At 41.3% G+C, this 22,229-nt stretch overlaps 1 long non-coding RNA gene across 2 annotated transcripts in view; it reads right to left on the bottom strand.

Annotated features, from left to right (window-relative positions):
- The window catches only part of LOC745398 (uncharacterized), a 50,143-nt gene extending 33,198 nt beyond the window's left edge, over positions 1-16,945 (bottom strand). For both annotated transcript variants that reach the window (XR_008536676.1, XR_008536677.1), the window contains exon 1: positions 16,675-16,945. This is a non-coding gene — a long non-coding RNA (uncharacterized LOC745398). The remainder of the gene's footprint in view (positions 1-16,674) is intronic.
- Positions 16,946-22,229: the final 5,284 nt, after the last annotated feature.

Raw genomic sequence — 22,229 nt, 5'->3', positions numbered from 1 at the left:
CAAAAATCAAGAAAGGACTGAGTTACACAAAGGAGACAACACTGCTTGTATTCTTTAGGAGAAAACAGAGAGGTTTCCTCTCAGATGACCCACTGGAACTAGGAAATGGAAGAAAGTGTAACAAAGGGAATATTTTCATGGAGGTGGACAGAGTTAGGGGGAACAAATGCAGGAAGGCAAAGTACTTGGAGCCAGCAAAAGGGAGTTGTTTCCCCAGTGGGTGTGAAGGGGAAAGGGGAGGGAACAGTTCCTAAAACCAGAAGGTGGTTGCTGGAGCTGTCAGCTGGCAGCCATTGAGAGAGGGCTCCTAGGGGTGGAAGGAGGATGGCTGCCTTGACCTCATCCTCTCTCCCTCTCTGATCTCCTGCTAGTCCCTCTCATTGGTCAAACCCAAAGGGATGCCAAAAGGCAAGCGGGCTTGTGCCTGTTAACCACCTAGGACACGCACCAGGGTGGGGAAGGATGGGACACAAATCTGGAGGGCCAATAAAAAAATAGTATGCCCTGGAGGCAAGGACCCTAGGCAGTGGTTATCTGAGAGCATAACCCTTCCAGGAATGCTCTAAAATACTTGAGATGGCTTTGATGGTCCACAGAATAGTGTTCAAACTAAACATGTCTAGTTTTTGTGGGGTTGGAGCACCCCATGTGCGATGGAGTTATGAAAATGTTACTACCTCAATTGCCCATCTATTGGCTTTGCTTAATAAAACTCACGATTTCCTCTGGAAACACTTGGTTCTGGGAGTTCTTTTGAGCTGTGGCTAAGTTTGTTTTTTTTTTATTATTATTATACTTTAAGTTTCAGGGTACATGTGCACAATGTGCAGGTTAGTTACATATGTATACATGTGCCATGCTGGTGTGCTGCACCCATTAACTTGTCATTTAGCATTAGGTATACCTCCTAGTGCTAACCCTCCCCCCTCCCCCCCACCCCACAACAGTCCCCAGAGTGTGATGTTCCCCTTCCTGTGTCCATGTGTTCTCATTGTTCAGCTCCCATCTATGAGTGAGAACATGTGGTGTTTGGTTTTTTGTCCTTGTGATAGTTTACGGAGAATGATGATTTCCAATTTCATCCATGTCCCTACAAAGGACATGAACTCATAATTTTTTATGGCTGCATAGTATTCCATGGTGTATATGTGCCACATTTTCTTAATCCAGTCTATCATTGTTGGACATTTGAGTTGGTTCTAAGTCTTTGCTATTGTGAATAATGCCGCAATAAACATAGGTGTGCATGTGTCTTTATAGCAGCATGATTTATAGTCCTTTGGGTATATACCCAGTAATGGGATGGCTGGGTCAAATGGTATTTCTAGTTCTAGATCCCTGAGGAATCGCCACACTGACTTCCACAATGGTTGAACTAGTTTACAGTCCTGCCAACAGTGTAAAAGTGTTCCTATTTCTCCGCATCCTCTCTAGCACCTGCTGTTTCCTGACTTTAATGATTGCTATTCTAACTGGTGTGAGATGGTATCTCATTGTGGCTTTGATTTGCATTTCTCTGATGGCCAGTGATGATGAGCATTTTTTCATGTGTCTTTCGGCTGCATAAATGTCTTCTTTTGAGAAGTGTCTGTTCATATCCTTTGCCCACTTTTTGATGGGGTTGTTTGTTTTTTTCTTGTAAATTTGTTTGAGTTCATTGTAGATTCTGGATATTAGCCCTTTGTCAGATGAGTAGGTTGCAAAAATTTTCTCCCATTTTGTAGGTTGCCTGTTCACTCTGATGGTAGTTTCTTTTGCTGTGCAGAAGCTCTTTAGTCTAATTAGATCCCATTTGTCAATTTTGTCTTTTGTTGCCATTGCTTTTGGTGTTTTAGACATGAAGTCCTTGCCCGTGTCTATGTCCTGAATGCTAATGCCTAGGTTTTCTTCTAGGGTTTTTATCGTTTTAGGTCTAACGTTTAAGTCTTTAATCCATCTTGAATTAATTTTTGTATAAGGTGTAAGGAAGGGATCCAGTTTCAGCTTTCTACATATAGCTAGCCAGTTTTCCCAGCACCATTTATTAAATAGGGAATCCTTTCCCCGTTGCTTATTTTTCTCAGGTTTGTCAAAGATTAGATAGTTGTAGATATGTGGCATTATTTCTGAGGGCTCTGTTCTGTTCCATTGATCTACATCTCTGTTTTGGTACCAGTACCATGCTGTTTTGGTTACTGTAGCCTTGTAGTATAGTTTGAAGCCAGGTAGTGTGATGCCTCCAGCTTTGTTCTTTTGGCTTAGGATTGACTTGGTGATGTGGGCTCTTTTTTGGTTCCATATGAACTTTAAAGTAGTTTTTTCCAATTCTGTGAAGAAAGTCATTGGTAGCTTGATGGGGATGGCATTGAATCTATAAATTACCTTGGGCAGTATGGCCATTTTCACAATATTGATTCTTCCTACCCATGAGCATGGAATGTTCTTCCATTTGTTTGTATCCTCTTTTATTTCATTGAGCAGTGGTTTGTAGTTCTCCTTGAAGAGGTCCTTCACGTCCCTTGTAAGTTGGATTCCTAGGTATTTTATTCTCTTTGAAGCAATTGTGAATGGGAGTTCACTCATGATTTGGCTCTCTTTTTGTCTGTTGTTGGTGTATAAGAATGCTTGTGATTTTTGTACATTGATTTTGTATCCTGAGACTTTGCTGAAGTTGCTTATCAGCTTAAGGAGATTTTGGGCTGAGACAATGGGGTTTTCTAGATATACAATCATGTCGTCTGCAAACAGGGACAATTTGACTTCCTCCTTTCCTAATTGAATACCCTTTATTTCCTTCTCCTGCCTAATTGCCCTGGCCAGAACTTCCAACACTATGTTGAATAGGATTGGTGAGAGAGGGCATCCCTGTCTTGTGAGCTGTGGCTAAGTTTTATCTGCCCCTTGGTAGCCATGCCTTGTTGGATCTTCATGGTCAGTTGGGCCCATTTCCCAGTACTGGGCCTTGCATGGTGGTGTACCCAGTGCCCTGTCTTGGCTATTAGCCTCTGCACCTTGTTATGACTGAAGAGTCAAATGTTCCAGACAAGTCCTGAAGTACTACCTTCTGGGTCTCAAATTTTCAACATTCTTGGCCATCCATGGAGCAGACAGGCACTCATCATCCATTTAGGGGCCTCAGGATTTCTTTTTAGTTCTATAGCCTGTATTTGTTTCCTGAATAAATATGCCTGCACCTGTTCCATCCATGTTGATGAGAGGTACAGGTAAAATGTCTATATTGCTGGGCACAACGGTGCATTCATATAATCCCAGCTACTCAAGTGGCTGAGGCTGAAGGATTGCTTGAGCCCAGGAGCTTGAATCCATCCTAGGCAACATAATTAAGTTTCCATATCTAAATAAATAAATAATAAAATACCTATCTGACATCAACCTTTTCAGGCAAGTGAATATTTTGAAGTTGACTTTGTTAATTTCAGAGTTGCCATTGATATTTTCAAGGAACTCGAATATTCTCATCGCATAGCTGGTTTGCTCTGCAGGAAACCAAAGAGGAGATGCTTTTCTATTATCATGGGAAATATGTTATTTTGAATGGGAATTTAATCGTCGGCCAAAATTTGCTCATTGGGGTTCATTATTGAAGTTGCACATTTTCCCCTCTGCATACAAAAATCCTGTTCTAATCTTTTTTGCTTCTGTCTGAGCAAACTGAATGCTGTTTAATTCACCTTGGCCTTGTTGAGAAGAACCACAATGGTATTTTGCTTGAAGCTGTGTGTTCTGGCATCAGCTTACATAAGCAGAAAAACCTACATTTCAAAGACAGTACAAACACAAATGCATGCACCTGCTTCCAAAGGAGAGGCTATGAAAGAACTATCTGGGTGACAGGGGGAAAGTCAGCTGTAAAATGTGTGTATTGGTGGAGGCAGAGTAAGAGCTAGTTTGCAGGTTTGTGGTGGGACCTAACTGGTCCCGTATATGTGCATGTGCATGGCACATTGTAAGTGGATATTACGTGGTGGCTGCACAACCTTTATTTGTATATTATTCTATAAATATATGGTGCACCTTAGCCATTGTTGATTAATGAGCATCTTTAGAGCAAGTAAGTGAATAAATGCATCAACAATTCTTCCCCCAAGATTAACATAGAATGAAATCTGATTTCAATGAGGAAAGAAAAATGCATAGTTGAGGAAAATCCATATGGATTTCTGGGACCCATGAGTCTAAATAAAATAATGCATATGAAAATGCATAAAATAATACCAGCAACCAAACATGTACAAGGCAATCAGTTCATTTGCTTCCTATTATTACACCCCAGGAGACAAAAGATGTTTCAGTTAAATTTGGGAGCAGTTCAGACAGCCAGAAAACTAAATTTTCCCAGGTTCAAAGCCTATGTTTCCTAAAGAGAAATTATTTTTAAAAAATAGGAATATACTGTGGGTCTCTAGGATCTTAGACATCTGTCCCCACTCTGGAGGGAAAATGGAGTGCTTACTATGTGGTAGGCAGTGTAAATGTTATCTCATGTATACAGCAGCCCTCTGAGATAGATGTTACAGTGCCTACTTTACTTCAGTCACAGAGCTGGGTCTGTTAAACTACTAAGCCCAAGGTCTCTGCAGGCCACAATGCTGCCTCCAGGACATGTGTGGGCCCCCAGGTATGTGCTGGGAGAGATGGGGTTGGCTCTCATCAGATGGATCCTTTTATAGTATTGACATCGCTACAAATCAGTGTAGACACAGTCTTCCTCTTTTAGTGACTTAGAACGGCATGCTGCCTCTTATCTCTGTAATTAGTCCCTGCCACTCAATGAAAAGATGGTTCTGGGTAGTGAGAAAGCCCAAGGTTGGGAGGTTACCTGGTTCTAGCAGCTGCTAGGAGAGCAGCACAGATTACAGTAAATGGCTTGGCATATTCTTTTAGAAACTCCTAAACCCTCTTGATCTCTGCCGAAGGCCTTTTCGTATACACATGCACCCATGCGTGCACACGCACACAGGCACACACACACACACACACACACAGAGCTCCTGTGTCTGGCTGCTATCTGTCTGTGAATGCTCCTGCCTCCTATTTAAAATGAATCTGGGTTTATCTCTGCTGTTCATCTGGGCCTGAAGCAGATCATTCACATAGTACTTTTTCCCCTTGATATGGAGGAGAGGGTTAGCAGTCTGTGAGCTGGTTGAGAAGCATTTGGATCATTCAGGAATTGGTTGATGGAATTTTTTGATAGGTCTGTGCAGAGAGAATAGGTGTCTTTAGAAGTTAACTGATAGCATTACAGTGTGAGAACTGAGCAATTAATTTTCTTCCCACCTGGATTCCCAGCCTATATGCTCTCCTCCAGCTAATCTAGAAATTTTTCCTTCAGCCAGCACTAATCCACTACTATGTTTATAAGACTTCAGTCCCCCTTGTGAATCCCAAAGCCTGCCTGGCACAGAATACAGGAGCTAATCTTAAAGTCCCTTAGCAAAAATTGGTTTAATTTCTATATCCTATCAATGAACTATCTGAAGAAGAAATCAGGAAAACAATTCCTTTTACAATAGCACCAAAAAAATATTTAGGAGTAAATTTAACCAAGGAGTTGAAAGATCTGTATATTGAAAATGGTAAAACATTGATGAAAGAAATTGAAGACACAAATAAGTGGAAAGATATCCTGGGTTCACAGACTGCAATAATTAATATTGTCAAAATGTCCACACTACCCAAAGCAATTTACAGATTTAATGCAATCCCTTTTAAAATTCCAATGACATTTCTCACAGAACAACAACAAAACATCTTAAAATTAGTATGGAACCACAAAAGACTGAATAGCCAAAGACATTCTGAGCTAGAAGAACAAAGCTGGAGGAATCACATTACCTGATCTTAAAATATATTACAAAGTTACAGTAATCAAAATGGCATGATACTGATTTAAGCACAGACACATAGGCCTATGTAACAAAATAGAGAGCCCAGAAATAAACTCATGCATTTATGGCCAATTGATTTGTGACAAAGATGCCAGGAACACACAATAGGGAAGGGATAGTCTCTTCAGTAAGTGCTGTTGGGTCAACTGAATATCCACATGCAGAAGAACAAAATTGGACTTTCACATCATAGCATATACAACAATCAACTCAAAATTGATGGAAAATGTAAACGTAAGACCTGAAACTGTAAAACTACAAGAAGAAAACATAGGGGAAACGGTCCATGATCTGTGCATTGACTCCTTGGCTATGACTCAAAAAACACAGGCAACATAAGTAAAAATAGACACATGGGATTGCATCAAACTAAAAAGCTTCTACACAGCAAAGAAAATAGAATGAAGAGACAACCCGTAAATTGGGAGAAGTATTTGCAAACCATCCATAGATGAGGAGCATCTACCCAAAACATGTGAGAAATTCAATAGCAAGAAAATAAATAACCTGATTAAAAAATGAGCCAAGGACCTGAGCAGACATTTCTCAAATGAAGACATACAAATAGCCAACAGACATATAAAAAATGTTTAGTATCACAAATCATCAGGCAAAGGCAAGTTAATACCACAACGAGATGTAACTTTACACCTGTTAGAGTGGCCATTTTCAAAAATATGAAAGATAACAAATGTTGGTGAGGGTGTGGAGAAAAGAGAACCTTTGTATACTGCTGGTGAGAATGTAGATTAGTACAGCTAGTACGGAAAAGAGTATGGAGGTTCCTCAAAAAACTAAAAATAGAACCGTTATATAATCCAACAATCCCAATTCTAGGTGTATATCCAAAGGAACTGAAATCAGTGTGTTGAAGAGATATTTGCCCTCTCAGGCTCATTGTGGCACTATTCACAAGAACTAAGATATGAAATCAACCTAAGTGTCCATCTACAGATGAATGGATAAAGAAAGTATGGTACATATTCAAAATGGAACAACTATTCAGCCTTAACAAAGAAGGAACTTCTATCATTTGTGAGAACCTGGATGAACATGGAAGGCATTATGCTAAGACAGTAGACAATCTCTTCATTCTAAATTCTGTAAGTCTGTAAATAGAGCTTAGGACCGAATTTTTGGTTGGCACCCATGGTGGTACCTGAACTCCCTCAGAACTTTTCACAAGAACCACCATTTAGCCAGGTCCACCTCCTGCTGTGTTTGCACAATTGCTCTTTGGGCCCAAGGGCAAGGTCTAACATGTATTCCTATTAAATATCGTCTTGTTACATTCATCTTTTCACTTCAACCTGTCAAGAGGAGTTTAAAACATGATTCTGTCATTAAAATAGTAGCTATAATTTGCTCATAGATTGGATGAGCTTGCCTTTTCTGTTTTTGTCAATGTCAGCAATCCTTAACCTTTTTCTTCCGTAGCAACTGAGAGATATGATACACTTCCTTCAATAACACTGGCTGATTACTCAAGGCATTGGGGTGAGGGGATTGACAAGCAAGACTACCTAAATATTAGGTTGCAAGGCATGCATAAAGTGAAGCTCATCCCCTTCCTCCCCGGATTCGTGCTCATAGTTTTCTGATTAGCTTCTTAGAATGGCTGATTCATGCTATACTAATAATTATATTGAAAATACAATGGTACATTATGAATCACTTCACTCCAGGTTGGCCTCCACCTGATCATTTGAAAAATGATCTACTCACCATTTGAAAAATATGTGCGTGTGTGTGCGTGTATAGTGTATATATATATATATATGTATGTGTATATATATATGTATGTATGTGTGTATATGTATATGTATATATATATGTCTCTTTGTGTATGTATAATCATTCATAATTAATCTTCTTGGCTAGTAGGTTATCATGAGACAACTTGTTAAATGCCTTGTTAAGATCTACATACACACCCGGCTCCTGATCCAAAGTTCTTTCATGTACAAGTCGGAATTCAGAGCATTTGAAATTCGGTGCTTTTGAAATTTAGAATTCAAATACAGAGGATATTCAGACTTGGAAAGAGGCTAGACCTTAACATAGCACTCTGTCACAGCACTGTTCCGAGCTCTCTCACAACCAAAGCAGCATGTGTAGGCAATTTTGTAACTTCAACATCATGGCACAGATTTTCATATTGGAGGTATTTTACCTTAGATACACATTTCCTCAAGTCTTTTTCTGGCTTGGTTTATTACCTCTATTTCTTTTAGCCAATTATATGTTAGCGTTTTTCATTTCCTCTGAAAAGTCAATAAAAATGTAATTAGAGAAAAGTTCGGGTAGAAAAGGCTATCATCCATTTCATTGTGTGGGTTGCTTAAGAAATGTTTATTTGTGGACCAGGAATTTCTTATTTGCATTGGCCCTGCCTTTGTGTATATATCCACTGCTTAGCAAAATCCTCTTCCTGAGCTGGTGAGCCTGGAGGCCTGGAAATGAAGGCCCATGTCAGACTTGGAACAGGTGTCCTTAACTGCCCCAGATTAACCCTTTCAGGCAGTGGGTTTCTTCTCTGCTCTCACCAGGGCAGGCAGCAGTATTTATCAGATGTCCACATGAAAAACAGGTGTTAGATGATGATTCAATATCTTAAAATATTTCACATATGCTTTTGGAAAAACAACAACAATAATTTAAAAAACCCAAGAAGGAAGTTTGTTAATCAGATAAATATTTCTGTATTATCTACTGCATTTTTAAAAAACTACATTTAAAACAGGCTGGGCCCAAACCCTGGAAGGGAGTTGCAAAGCTGTGGATGATGTGTTCAGTTGTATAAAATGCCCCTGAGGAACTTAAAATCTAGTCAAGAAAATCATATTTTTTAAAAAAACGTGTTTTCTGTTTATAAAGATGACTTATGTTTGTTGTGAGAAATTTGGAAAATATATAAAAATGTAAGAAAGAAAATTCAAATCTCCCATATCCCACCACCAATAATCACCATTAACATTTGGTGTAACTTTTAAAAGAAATGTGTATATGTTTAAATTTCTTTTTGCAAAGCTGAGATTATATTATACACATTTAAATGTGCCTTTTCACCTACTATAGTTGTAACATTTCCCAAAGTCACTAAATATTATTTAAATCTGTCTTATGGGTAGGAAGTATTCCATCATTTGGATGCACAATAATTAATTTAACAAATCTTTTTTAGGAATTATGTTGATTGAAACCATTGGCTATTACAAATAATACTGAAGTATGTATCTTTGTAAATACATTTTTATGTACATCAATAAGTATTTCTCTAGGAGAATTTCCTAGATGTTGATTTAATGGTCTGAAAAATATAAATGTAATATAGGGTTTTAAAAAACAGTTGGATGCAGTGGCTCATGCCTATAATCCCAGCACTTTGGGAGGTGGAGGTGGGAAAATTGCTTGAGCCTAGGAGTTCCAGGCTTCAGAGGGCTGTGATGGTGCCACTGCACTCCAGCCTGTGCAACAGAGTGAGACATCATCTCAAAAAATAATAATAGTAATAATAATAATGATAATAATACACATGGCCAAATTCTGTTCAAACTGCTGTAGTAATTTACACACACACCAACGATGAATGAGGACACCCACTTGCTTTAACCTTGGACATTTTCATTTGTCAATTTGGTAGCTAAAAATAATATCTCATTTTAATTTTTGTCTCTTTGCTTCCTAGAGAAGTTGAACATGTTTTCTTGTTTATGGATCATCTCTGTTTCTTCTTTTGTAAATTGTGTTTTCATGTGTTTAGCCCCTTGTTCTTCTGGAGTTTCATAGTTTTCTTAATGATTTTAAAAGGTCTGTATATACTAATACTATTGTCCTTTGTGTGTCATGTATATTGCAAATATTTTACCTGATTTGTCTATATCTTTAAAATTTTTTAAGCTTACAGAATTTTGAATTTTTTGTAATTTGAATTTTTATGTAATCAGTACTATCAAGTTTTTTTCTATGGGATTCCTCTCCCCTTTTATGTTAGCAAAAACTTTGTCACAGCAAGATTAGCTGTTTGAATTTACATTTATATCTTGTTCTGTTATTGTTTCTCATTCTCTCTCAAACATGTAACTCTTTAGTCTATTTGCAATTTAGAGTATGATACATAGAGTAAAATTTGGCTTTGTCTTCATTCCAAGTGATTCACCCAGTTTGCCGTCATCATTCTTAATTTTCCCTCCAGCCAGTTTGAAATAGCATCTTAATCACATGTTAAATTATTGCATAGACTTAGGCATGTGTTTTTGTTTTCCTTTTCTGTTCCACTCATCTGCCAGTTTGCTAAAGTCATTCTGTTTTATTTTTTGCAGCCAAATAACATATTCTAATATCTGACCTTAGGAGCCCATTCTCTCACAATTCTTGCCTTTCAGAATTTCTTGTTTGGTCTTCCGTATGGTCTTCTAAATACACTTTTAAATCATTTTGTTAAAATATCCACCCCTCTTTTTTGAGACAACATTTTGCTCTCCTGCCCAGGCCGGAGTGCAGTAGTGTAATCATGGGCCACTTGCAGCCTCAACCTCCCAGGTTCAAGCAATTTTCCTGCCTCAGCCTCCCGAGTAGCTTGGACCACAGGTGCATGCCACCACGGCTGGCTAAATTTTTTGGATTTTTTGTAGAGACAGGGTTTTGCCATGTTGCCCAGGCTAATCTCAAACTCCTGGGCTCAAGTGATCTACCATCCTTTGCTTCCCAAAGTGCCGGGATGACAGGTATGAGCTACCGCACCCAGCCAAAATACCTCATTTGTAATGGCATTGAAACATCATTAATTACATCTTAAATTAACTTGGAAAAAATTGATCTCTTTAAAACTTTGAGAGCCTTCCAGAAGAAACTGACAGACAGAAGACACACATCTATTTTCATTTGTGATGCTCCCTTCACTGGGGCATTGCTGATGGTAAAGCACTAGAAAAGTTAGAGGCCACAGCAATTCAGATAACAGAAAGGGAATTCAAAGAATATGAAATTGCAACAAATCCCTGGAGGATGGACAAGAGGAGGAAGCTGCAGCCTGCACTTTGTGTCAGGGACGGCCCAGAGAACCCCTAGACTAGGAGAAGGCAGATGTCTCAGAGGGTGGAGTAACAGTGGGGCTGAAAACAGGGCATTCATTGAAATTCTGCATATGGAACAGATAACTCCTCTGTCCAAAAGCCCACAGGGAGAAAAGCCCAAGGCCAGACATCCATGCCCAAGAAAAATGGGAGATTCCTTCTTATATAATTGCATCAATTGTCTGGGAACACCAGTGTGGTCATATGGGTTCTAGAAACGTCTTTTTAAAATTTAAGTTCTGTTTTCCCGCAGTGAATCTTTTCCACAGGTTATCATCTTGATGTCTCTTTTGAGGGTTATATTCTACTTCTTAGTTGCAGAATCCTTTCCTTGGCTAAATATGTTTGGTTTTCCCCATGAACAGGGTGGGTGAATTCCCTCCATCGGCTTACTCTCAGAATTCCCCTCTCATATCTTCCTTATAAGAGATGGTTGATATAAATTTATATGATTATCAACTCTTACTTTTTCTAGTAAGAGTTTCTGTTAATGTCTCCTCCAAGGCTGCTCTCTGACTAATGTGGGGGAAGGTGGGAAGCAGTTTTTCTTCAGATTGGCTCTGTTGTCTACCAAATGTCTGGTACAGATGCCAATAACACAGTCCCTGTGGTTCTGTCATGTAGATAACATCTATGCCCAGATTAGAGTCCTGATTTTGTCATGTTGTGGGGGGGCATAGAAAGCAGACTGTGAGACATGTGGGTTTATCTCTTCTTACCTGGCAGTGTGAGTGAGATCGTCACTTTTTTATTTTTGGATATATGCAAATTATGTGAGAATTTCCGCCTGAGTGGGAAAGGTCACCATGAGTTGGAATGGTCACAGGAAATCACAGAATAAATTATATCTGAGTGAGGACTTGAAGGATCAATGGGATTCAAATTTTGGAGGAGGTTCCAGTCAGGCATAAGCACAGAGATACAATGCATAAGGTGTATTTGTCATGAAGAGAAGTGCCTTGCTCATATGGAGTATTCATGGTAGATTTGTTTTGAAAGATAGGTAGGGACCAGAGAGTCATGGGTCTTGGGCACCAAAAAAAGTGAGTTTGTGTTCTGTAAATCATAACAGGCAGGCCAGGCATGGTGGCTTATGCCTATAATCCCAGCACTTTGGGAGGCCGAGGTGGGCGGATCACCTGAGGTCAGGAGTTCAAGACCAGCCTGGCCAACGTGGTGAAACCCCGTCTCTACTAAAAATACAAAAATTAGCTGAGTGTGGTGGCACACACCTGTAGTCCCAGCTACTTAGGAGGCTGAGGCAGGAGAATTGCTTGAATCTGGAAGGCGGAGGTTGCAGTGAGCAGATATTGTGCCACTGCATTCGAGCCCAGGCAACAGAGTGAGACTCCGTCTTAAAAAAAAAAAAATTATAACAAGCAGAAATTTCATATGCTGAAGGATGTGTTCCACAAGGATTGAGGCAACCCCCAAAAAGAAGAATCTGTCTTCCCAGTGCTAAGGACAGTCAGCTTAGGGCACCAGGGAGGCACCCACCTGTCAAAGAGCTGGTCCCTGCACATTATGGTCTCCACGGTCAACTCCATCAGTAATTATCTAAGCCAGTGCCGCAAACACAGAGAGCAAGGCAAAGAAAAGCAAAGACCTTTTAGACAAAAGACAACACTAAAGAGTATACAATGGATGAAGGAGACTGCTGTGCCCTGGCACACAAGAACTCAATCACTGGTTTGCAGAAGCGGATATGGCTTAAAGAGCATCCTGTGGCATGTTAGAAGAAGGAGCAGGAAGAAGGGCAGATGCAAACATAGATATCTGCTCCAGAGGAGGAAGGAGAGGAAGCCATGGAAGAAAACGTGGCTGTGCCCAGGCACGTGATCCAATGTCACGAGATTTCTAAGATTCCACAGCTAGTTTTGAAGCCAGGAACAATTTCTCAAGGAAGTGATGCAGCAACCTGGTATCATGAGTCAATCAGGCCCACTTTAGCCCTCAGGCCTTGGCTTATGTTCAGTGTAAGTGGAAACATGAGAGCCTCATACTACGATTTCAGTTTGCCTTTTTTTAGTTTATTGAGTCCAACGTAAAAGCTGAAATCACAAAGTAAAAATAATAGTCACATTCAAAAGGATCATTTTCTTGTTTCCCTATACTAGAAAGCTGACCTTTAGTATGTGCCCAATTAAAACAAGGGCTTTTTCTTTTTTCTTTTTATTTATTTATTTATTGAGACAGAGTTTCGCTGTTGTTGCCCAGGCTGGAGTGCAATGGCGCAATCTCAGCTCACGACAATCTCTGCCTCCCGGGTTCAAGCGATTCTCCTGCCTCAACCTCCCGAGTAGCTGGGATTAGGCACATGCGCCACCACACCCGGCTAATTTTGCATTTTTAGTACAGATGGGGTTTCTCCATGTTGATCAGGCTGGTCTCGAACTCCTGACCTCAGGTGATCCACCCGCCTTGGCCTCCCAAAGTGCTGGGATTACAGGTGTGAGCCACCGCGCCCAGCCTTTCTTTTTTTTTAAAAAAAGAAGAATGATTGGTGTTCTTCATATCATATACATAATATACACTTACTATGGAAAAAACAGTTGAATAAAAATTATATTATTTTCGTCATACCCAAATATTAGCCTATTGTTATATTCTTTAATCTTTATACATATGTACACATGTACATTTATACATATAAACACTGTAAACATAGGATTCTACTGCCCATTCTGTTTGGTAACCTTAAGCAGTGTAAATTCAAAGATACCAAGATTTTATCTCTTTTTGCAACAATAATAAAAACAAACAGAATGTAATTTTCTAAAAACCCTTTTCTGCAGAGGTAATCATAGCTATTTGTTAAACTATATCAGTAACTGGGGGTGAGAGAGGTGAGTGAATACTAGTTGTTTGTAGGGAGTGGGCTTTACATTTCACCTTCACTGACTTGCCCAGCCTTACAGAAAGCCATGCAAGTGTTTCATAGGTCCACAGCTATGAGTTGGAAACCACTTGCCATCAGAACCGAGGAAGAAGAAAGAGGTGAACAGGGTGGGCCTGATACAGGTACTGTAGGAATTATCCATTCCCGGAAGGGGGAGGGCAACAAACTCATTTTCAGCTTCGGATACAGTCATGCATTGCCTCAGAGAAAATGCATCATTAGGTGATGTTGTGCAAACGTCATGGAGTGCACTTACACAAACCTAGATGGTATGACCTACGACACACGTAGGCTCTATGGTATAGCTTACTGCTCCTAGACTACAAACCCATACAGCCTGTGACTACTGAATACTGTAGGCAATTGTAACACAATGGTAAGCATTTGTGAATCTAAACATAGAAAAAATACAGTAAAAATATCACATTATACTCTTATGGAACCACCATCATATCTGCAGTCTGTTATTGACCAAAATGTCATTATGCAGCACATGACTGTTTTTAAGAACAAATGAGTCACTTAGGAAAGAACACATGAATCTTTTTTCGTAATTACTCCCCATCACGGGTTCATTTTCCAATTCACTAGCTGTACTTTGAGCATATTCATTCAACAAATGGCAGACATGATGCTATGGGTGCTGTTCTGGGTGCTGGTGACAGTGCAACAAAGCAGAAAAACTCCCACCTTCTTGGAGCTTACCTTCTAGTAAGCTAGAAGGGGGAGGCAAAGAAGAAATAAATACGTGGTATGTCAGATGGTAAGGAGAATAATGGGGAAAATAAAGTAGGGAAGGGGATTGGGGTTGTCTGTGATAAGGGGTGAGATTTTAAACACTAGAGGTCAGAAAAGGCCTCACTGAGAATGTGAGCTTGAGCAAAGACCCAAAGGAAGTGAGGGACTGGGTCATGTGGCTGACTGGCCAACGACATTGCAGGCAGCCAATAGCAAGTGCAGAAGGCCCAAGGCAGGGCGTGCTTGGAGTATCCAAGGGATGTAAGGGAGCATCCAGCTCAGAAAGGCTGCCAGTGTGTTAGTACCCGAGATAGAAGAGAGAGAATCAGAGAAGATGAGACTAGCAGAGAACAGGGGAGCCAGTCTTGGTAGGGTCTTGTAAGCTCCTGAGTGATTTGGGAAAACACTGAAAAGATTTTGGACAAGAGGGCACCATGATCTGATTAGGGTCACTCTGGGAGCTGTTTTCAGACTGCAGCGCCTGTAAACATAAATGTAAGGACCCCAGAAATAGGGGCGTCAAGGCTAGAGATGGCAATCATAATCAGGGAGAGGAGCCATTGGGGAAGCTGAATCTCCAGGGGCAAGAGCAGGACCCACGGAGTCCAGTCTCCTTTACCCACGCAGTAATTCTCCTACACCACCAACCTTGGAGGATGGGGTTTGGACTCTTGGCAGCTGCGCATAAGGTGGGCTCTCAGTAAGGCTTATGGATAAATGGAAGAAGAAAGAGAAAACAAAAAGGATCCTACTGATGGAGGCTGCTGGTCAGGACAGCGATGGGCAGGCCCAGGAGGGAGACAGGTTGCAAGCACAGGTTCCCTGTGCAGAGGGGAGAGCAGCCTGCAGAGCTTCCATGTAGGGGAGAGCAGAGCCCTTGACCCCACAGGGGTCCAGGTGCCTGTTCTGATCATCTCCCCAACATGCATGCTTCATTCTGTCATCTGGACGCCTGGGGACTTCCTCTTGGCTGCTCATTATGGTTTTACTTCTCTTTAATTCAGCTTTAGAGCTGTAAGGAGAGACATGGCATAATTAACGAGTTGAGCTTTTAGTTTTTGTCCCAGCTGCCAAGGCTACCGAGGTAAAGATGCTTTTGCAGTTTTTTTCTATTGTTAAATATTGGTTTACCCTTCAAATTTTCCCCCACTTTCCAATATCTATAGAATGTACTTATGTATGTCCTTTAGGGTTTGCCATCTGTCGAAAAGCAAGTACAGATGAGGAAGGAGAGGAAGCAAGGATCAGCTAGGGCACATTGTGGTTGGAAAATATGCCAGCTGTGATTCAATTCTAAATTTACTACAGATTCATTGCAGAATCCAAATCACCTTTTCATAAAATGGAGAAATATTATCTTCTAATCTAACACAGAGAGATCCCGTAAACACCCAGAGAGCAGTCGCTGCCTTCCTGTTATGAAGGCTTATGTTTTCTACACTATTGGTCATCTATCTCCAAGGGCTTCTGGCTGTCCAAGAAACTGTGATGGAGCCAAAAACACTTTCCACCAGAGTCCCCACTATGATGGTCACAACATTTACTTACTGGTTAAGACTGCGACTTCCAGATTGCAACTGACTGCTGGTCTGTGGAATGATTTATATACATACATATATATATATATATATATATATATATATATATATATATACTTTTTTTTTTTTTTTTTTTTGAGATGGAGTCTCACCCTGTCACCCACGCTGGAGTGCGGTGGTGCGATCTTGGCTCACTGCAACCTCCACCTCCCAGATTCAAGTGATTCTCCTGCCTCAGCCTCCCAAGTAGCTGGAATTACAGGCATCTGCCACCAGACCCAGGTAACTTTTTGTATTTTTAGTAGAGATGGGGCTCCACCATGTTGTCCAGGCTGGTCTCCAACTCCTGACCTCAGGTGATCCACCCACCTCAGCCTCCCAAAGTCCTGGGATTACAAGCATGAGCCACTGTGCCCAGCTGATGATTAGTATTTTTATGTGTTCTTAAACAGATCTGTATTAATTTGCTATGGCTGGCACAACAAAATTCCACAGACTGGGTGGCTTCAACAACAGAAAATGTATTTACTCACAGTTGCAGTGGCTGGAAGTCCAAGATCAAGGAGTCTGCAGGACTGGTTTCTGCTGAGGACTCTTTCCTTGTTTTGCAGATGGCTGCCTTCTCAGTGTGTCCTCGAAAGGTCTTTATTCTGCATGCAACCATGTCTGTGACCAAATCTCCTCTTCTTATAAGAACACCAGTCATATTGGATTAGGGCCCACTTTAAAGAGCTTATTTTAACTTAACTCTTTAAAGACTGATATGGTTTGGTTTTGTGTCATCTCCCAAATCTCATGTCGAATTATAATTCCCAGTGATGGAGGTGGGGCCTGGTGGGAGGTGATTGGATCATGGGGGTGGTTTCTAATGGTTTAGCACCATCCCCCTAGTGCTGTCTTGTGATAGAATTCTCATGAGATATGATTGTTTGAAAGTGTATAGCACCTCCCCTCTTCTCTCTCTCTCTCTGTCTCTCTCTCTTTCTCTTTCTCCTGCTCTGCCATGGGAAGATGTGCCTACTTCCCCTTTGCCTTCCACCGTGACTGTACATTTCCTGAGGACTCCCTACCCATGCTTTCTGTACAGCCTGCTGAACTGCGAGTCAATTAAATCTCTTTGTTTCATAAGTACCCAGTCTCAGGTAGTTCTTTATAGCAATGTGAGAACGGACTAATACCAAGACCTTATCTCCAAACACAACTATATTCTGAGGTACTGGAGGTTAGGACTTCAACACATGAATTTTGGGAGGACACAACTCAGCCCATGATGAGATCTAATTGTTTATTTGACAAGCACCTGCTGAGTACTTGATATGAGCTAGGCAGTTAGCCTAGCTGGTCAGGGCACAGTCAAAACTATACTGATTATGTTAATGAGACAGTTGGCATAACCCTCCCCAAGGACAGACAAGAGAGTATAGCAGAAGTGGGGTAATGCTTCCATCATTCTTGCTGAAGCAGCCCCAAGCACTTGTGGTAGGTGCACCAGAAGATCATCTTCAGGAATAAGAAAGACATGCTCAGGTTGGGAGACTGCTGTTAGACACAGTGGGCAAACCCAGGACTATGGTGTCCAGAGATGAAGGCTTCCTCTTTGAGCCACCGTAGGGGGCACACTCCACTGGTGTTGGACTCAGAATAGACTTGGGGAATATGGGCTTAAAGGTCTTAAAGTGAAAGGGCCATATGAATACTTTGAAGATGCTAAGTGATGACATGATTCAGTGCTTGGAATGACTCAGCCATGGCCATATGTGTAGCAGCTTTTGATCAAGTGTTATGGGAAGGTGAATGCGGGCAGGGGGACCAATGTCTGACAGTTGAGGGTAAAAGACAGGACAGCCCAGACATTCAGTGGTGGATAAGAGCAATACCTAACTCCAAAGCAGAAGCCCATGAACACATTGAAAGAACACTGGACACAGTCATGGGCTTTATTTTTATATGCCTTAAACCTTTCATATTTATTATGTGATCTTATCCTCCCAACAAACTTGTTGAGTAAGTAGGGCAGGTATTATTAATCCTATAAGTTAAACGAGGCAATAAGGCCCAAGTCAGTCAAATGAGTGGCTAAGACCACACACTACATTAAATCAAAAGCTGTTTCCTGACTCCCATTCCTGAGTTCATTCACCTTTCAGCACTGAGACTGGTTGTGGGATTTGTCAGTAGTGATTTTTAAAAAAGCTCATGCAGTTCTTTTTGGCTTTGTGACAGAAGATGTTTTGGCTGGGTCTGAGCCTTGCCCAGCTGCTTGTCATATGTCAAGAGTCATAATGCAGGAGTGAACCAAAGGCACCCCTTGTCCTTGAATATGCTGAGTGGTCATGAACTAGAATGGTTTTTGAAGGGAGACTTATGGTTGAGTCACGGCAAGGCAAAAGGAAGCCTTCTTCCCTTCCTCCCTTCCTTTCTTATCTAGAGCTTAAAGGCAATGTCAAGAAACCTACTGTCCCCCCGGGCCACCCCCTTGGCCTTCCTTGGCTCCTAGACTCAAAATCTCTCCCAAGCAAAAGATGCACCAGCATTTCCAATCTAACTCCAAAGTCCTGAGGCTACTTCCTCTGGGAAGCCCTTCTTGAGCCCCCAGACCTGAGGCAGGGGTCTATCCCTTCTACTCCGCAAACCCTAGCACTGTCATAGCACCAGAAGCTTTGATTGGCAATTGCCCATTGGCCTTTCTGGGTTCCCGATGAGATTGTGCTTCTCATGGACAGAGGCTAGTCCTTTTGGACTACAAATTTATTCCCAGGGTGACTACAGTTACCCAGGATACTCCCTTGAAGGAATGGAAAGAGGAAACAAAAGAGTGAGGTTTTACAAGATCTTCACTCCTGCCTCCCCCAAATTCCACTTCAGCTGTAGGTTGTCAGAAGAAAGAAGTAAGGAAGTGTTGATCATTCTTTGCTGAAGCTGGTCTATGGTGGTTCCATTATGGCCACAATTCCCAAGAAACTTGGACAGAAATGGTGGGTGGAGAGAGGAAAATAAGGGCCACCACAAAGGTCACTTTCTTGGAAGGAAACGCAGGTTGAAACCAGAGGGATCCTTTCTCTGACCTTGGAGGATAAATGGGGAAATGGAATTCCAGTGGAATGGTGGTAACAGCTATTGATCATGACAGAGGCTAAAAGGGTTGGGTCGTGTCTGCCATGGCTCATCTTGGCAGTTGCACTCAGATATGGCCTGCACTATTCAGAATCTGAGTTTGGACTCTGAACCATTATAAAAAGACTGGATAAACTAAATATAAACATGCAGAATGCAAATTCTAAGAAATAAAAAAAAATGTGATGATCTTTATTAAAACCCCAAGGCAAATAGTATTTAAAGAGGACACTGATATACATAGGACTGCTGTCACTTCCTCACTCTAAAATAGAGCCTGTTCCAGCCCATCTCACACATGACTATTATGTAGAACAAGCTGTAAAATATGACCGTAAAGCACTTTGCAGACATAAAATGCTACATGACAAATCCTTACTACTACTTCCCATCATTTAATGTCTGAAAATAAATGTCTACCAATTATAATAATTTTATGTGACTTCGATGGCTGCTGGCTCTTACCAAACATGGAAGTAGAAACTGGGCTATCTGTGGAAGGCACAGAGTGCCTTGTACGTAAAACTGCCTTGCTATAATACATTTGTTTGAGTCCTTCATATTGAAAAAAAATTGTTTGCCTGTCTGGAAGACTCTGAAGGTAGATAAAATGCTTTACTTGCCATTTCTCTCCCAGACCATATCACACGTAGGTAATTATTATAATATGTTCATTGAATGAATTAAAGATTGCATGAATTAATGATCCAAGATAAACTAAGGGTACAAGCTTCTAGGTAGAATGGGAGCCATCAAACACTTTCCCTAACCCGGACACACACATTGCTTTATGACTGGAGTAGGATCATTGGCATTGTCAGGGAACTGGTCCAAGTTATTTCTATATCATGCATTTCCTCAGAGGTTAGGACTGTCAGGTTTAAATCTTTTCCCCTCATGCACTATAAAAACTGTTTTTATTTTGCATTCATGATTCAGTTAGCCATTTTCTTGGAAAGTGTTAGCACTATTTCATTGTCCAGATTAGGATCCTCTTCACTTCGTTCCCCACCCCCAAACAAAAACAAAAACCACTGCAGTTCATACTCTGGACATCAAACTCCTCATCTCTAAAGCGTAGGGGCTGGTCCAAATGCTTCCTTTCAACTTAAGACTCCATGATTTTGTGAGGACACCTCAGTCTAGTGCCTGCCAATGGAATAGATTCATTTTAAGAAGAAAACAGGTTAGGGAAGGAGCTGCTGGGCAGCTTCAGCCATTTAATACCATGCTTGACAATACAATTCACCTTGTACTCCTTCCTGAATCACAGCCTCCAATATGCTGCGTGCCCCTGACAGCTGGGGCACCATTTGCTGAGTTGAGGCAAGATACGCATTTTGCAACCACTCTATTTCACCCACGCAGGAAACCATTCACCTTCTGGCTGACCTAGCAACCAAATCATAAGCTCAACAGAGAAGCTGGGGGTGATGTGGAAGCTTAAAGGGGGAAAGAATAAGATTGCTTTATGCAGGGTTATTGTCCAGATTTATTTATGGCCCCTAAGTTAGACCCCCTCCACATGCTGTTGGCTGAGAAAAAGAGGGCTGCTATTTAGCAGTAGGATGATTTTTTTAAAAAAAATAAAATCCTTGAAATGATTACATATTCCCAAAATTCAACTTGTAACTGTTTTACAAAACCAGAAGACTGTTCCACAATGCCTGTATGTGTGGTCATTAACTACAGTGGTCTGGGGCATGGAGCAGGATGTGGACACACCACACACTCCTACTGAGATTATAGCCAGGAGCTAGGCATTGCTCTTCATTTTGAGTTTAAAATAAAAAAGAAGACAAGACTGACAAATGAAATATTAATATGGAGCACCCGCCAACAGGTTCATAAAAATTAAGTACTCCTTTTGCCTCTTGCCTCCTCTGCATGGTTTCTCTTTTTGGAATCGAACCAGCTCTCCTTGTCATTATCCAATCGATATGGCCAATGGCAATCCTGGGCACTTGGAAATGACATTTATGTGCTCTCCAGCAGCTGCCATCCATCTCTCGCTTTTCCTGGGGAGCACAGTCCCTGAGATGACCGAGACTCAGGGCATTTATCTCCACTTTGATACTATTTCTACTTCATCCTGTGCCTCTAATGACAAAACAGTCAAGTAGACAGAGTCCTACTTGATCCAACCTCATGAGAAAAAGACTTCATTCTGCTTCAGATGTCTTCAGGACACATGTGTCAACTATCTGAGGTCCTTGGAAGAGGGTCTAAATTCAGGCATGGGATATATCATGGTGATCAAGTTAATCTGCCTCGTTTCTCTTCTCCACATGTCAGCAGATAGTAACAGGATATAAGTAAGGAAGACACTTGAAGGTTTTTAAGAGGACAGCATGTGTTTCAGACATGATTTCTCAGCTGTGGCAGGGGAGAGGTGTTAGATGGAGGATAAAGGACAAGGCTTGGGAAGGTACAGATGGAGATAGAGGGTCCTGAAACACACAATGTGAAGCCGGGCTGTTCCATTGCCCTTTTTACCCCTTCTCTGCTGGGGCACAGCTTCACAGGACAGGGCTTCCCATTTCCTGCTACAGTGCAATTCTGACACCAACTACCAGAGTTGGTGCAGACTTTCCTGGTTGAAAGAACAGGCCCCCCAAAAACTCCCCACCCTTCAGACCCCAGCCACAAGCCCTGGGGTTTCCAGGCCACCCACACATGATTGAAATACAGGCCACATGATTGATCTCATCTGCAGCCTTCCCCACTCCCCCAACCCCTCTAAGCATATGATTGGCATTTCTGGCCTGGATAGTCCCTATCCTGAAACTGTCAAGGGCATAGTCACCTCACCTCACCAGCATGAACTCAGGCCTGGCCTTAGGGGCCCAGCATGAGTACCAAAGACACTCCTATCGCTCAGAAGACTCCAAGGGTTTAGAAATTCCCACCCAGGAGCCTAGTCAAAGACCAGCCACATTCTTTATTGTAGAACGTCTGCCTTTCTCCTCTGGAA

The sequence above is a fragment of the Pan troglodytes genome, chromosome 7, assembly GCF_028858775.2.
Source record: "Pan troglodytes isolate AG18354 chromosome 7, NHGRI_mPanTro3-v2.0_pri, whole genome shotgun sequence".
NCBI classification, from domain to species: domain Eukaryota; kingdom Metazoa; phylum Chordata; class Mammalia; order Primates; family Hominidae; genus Pan; species Pan troglodytes.
The sequence above is the reverse complement of the archived record's forward strand: the minus strand, read 5'-3'. Positions and strand labels throughout refer to the sequence as shown.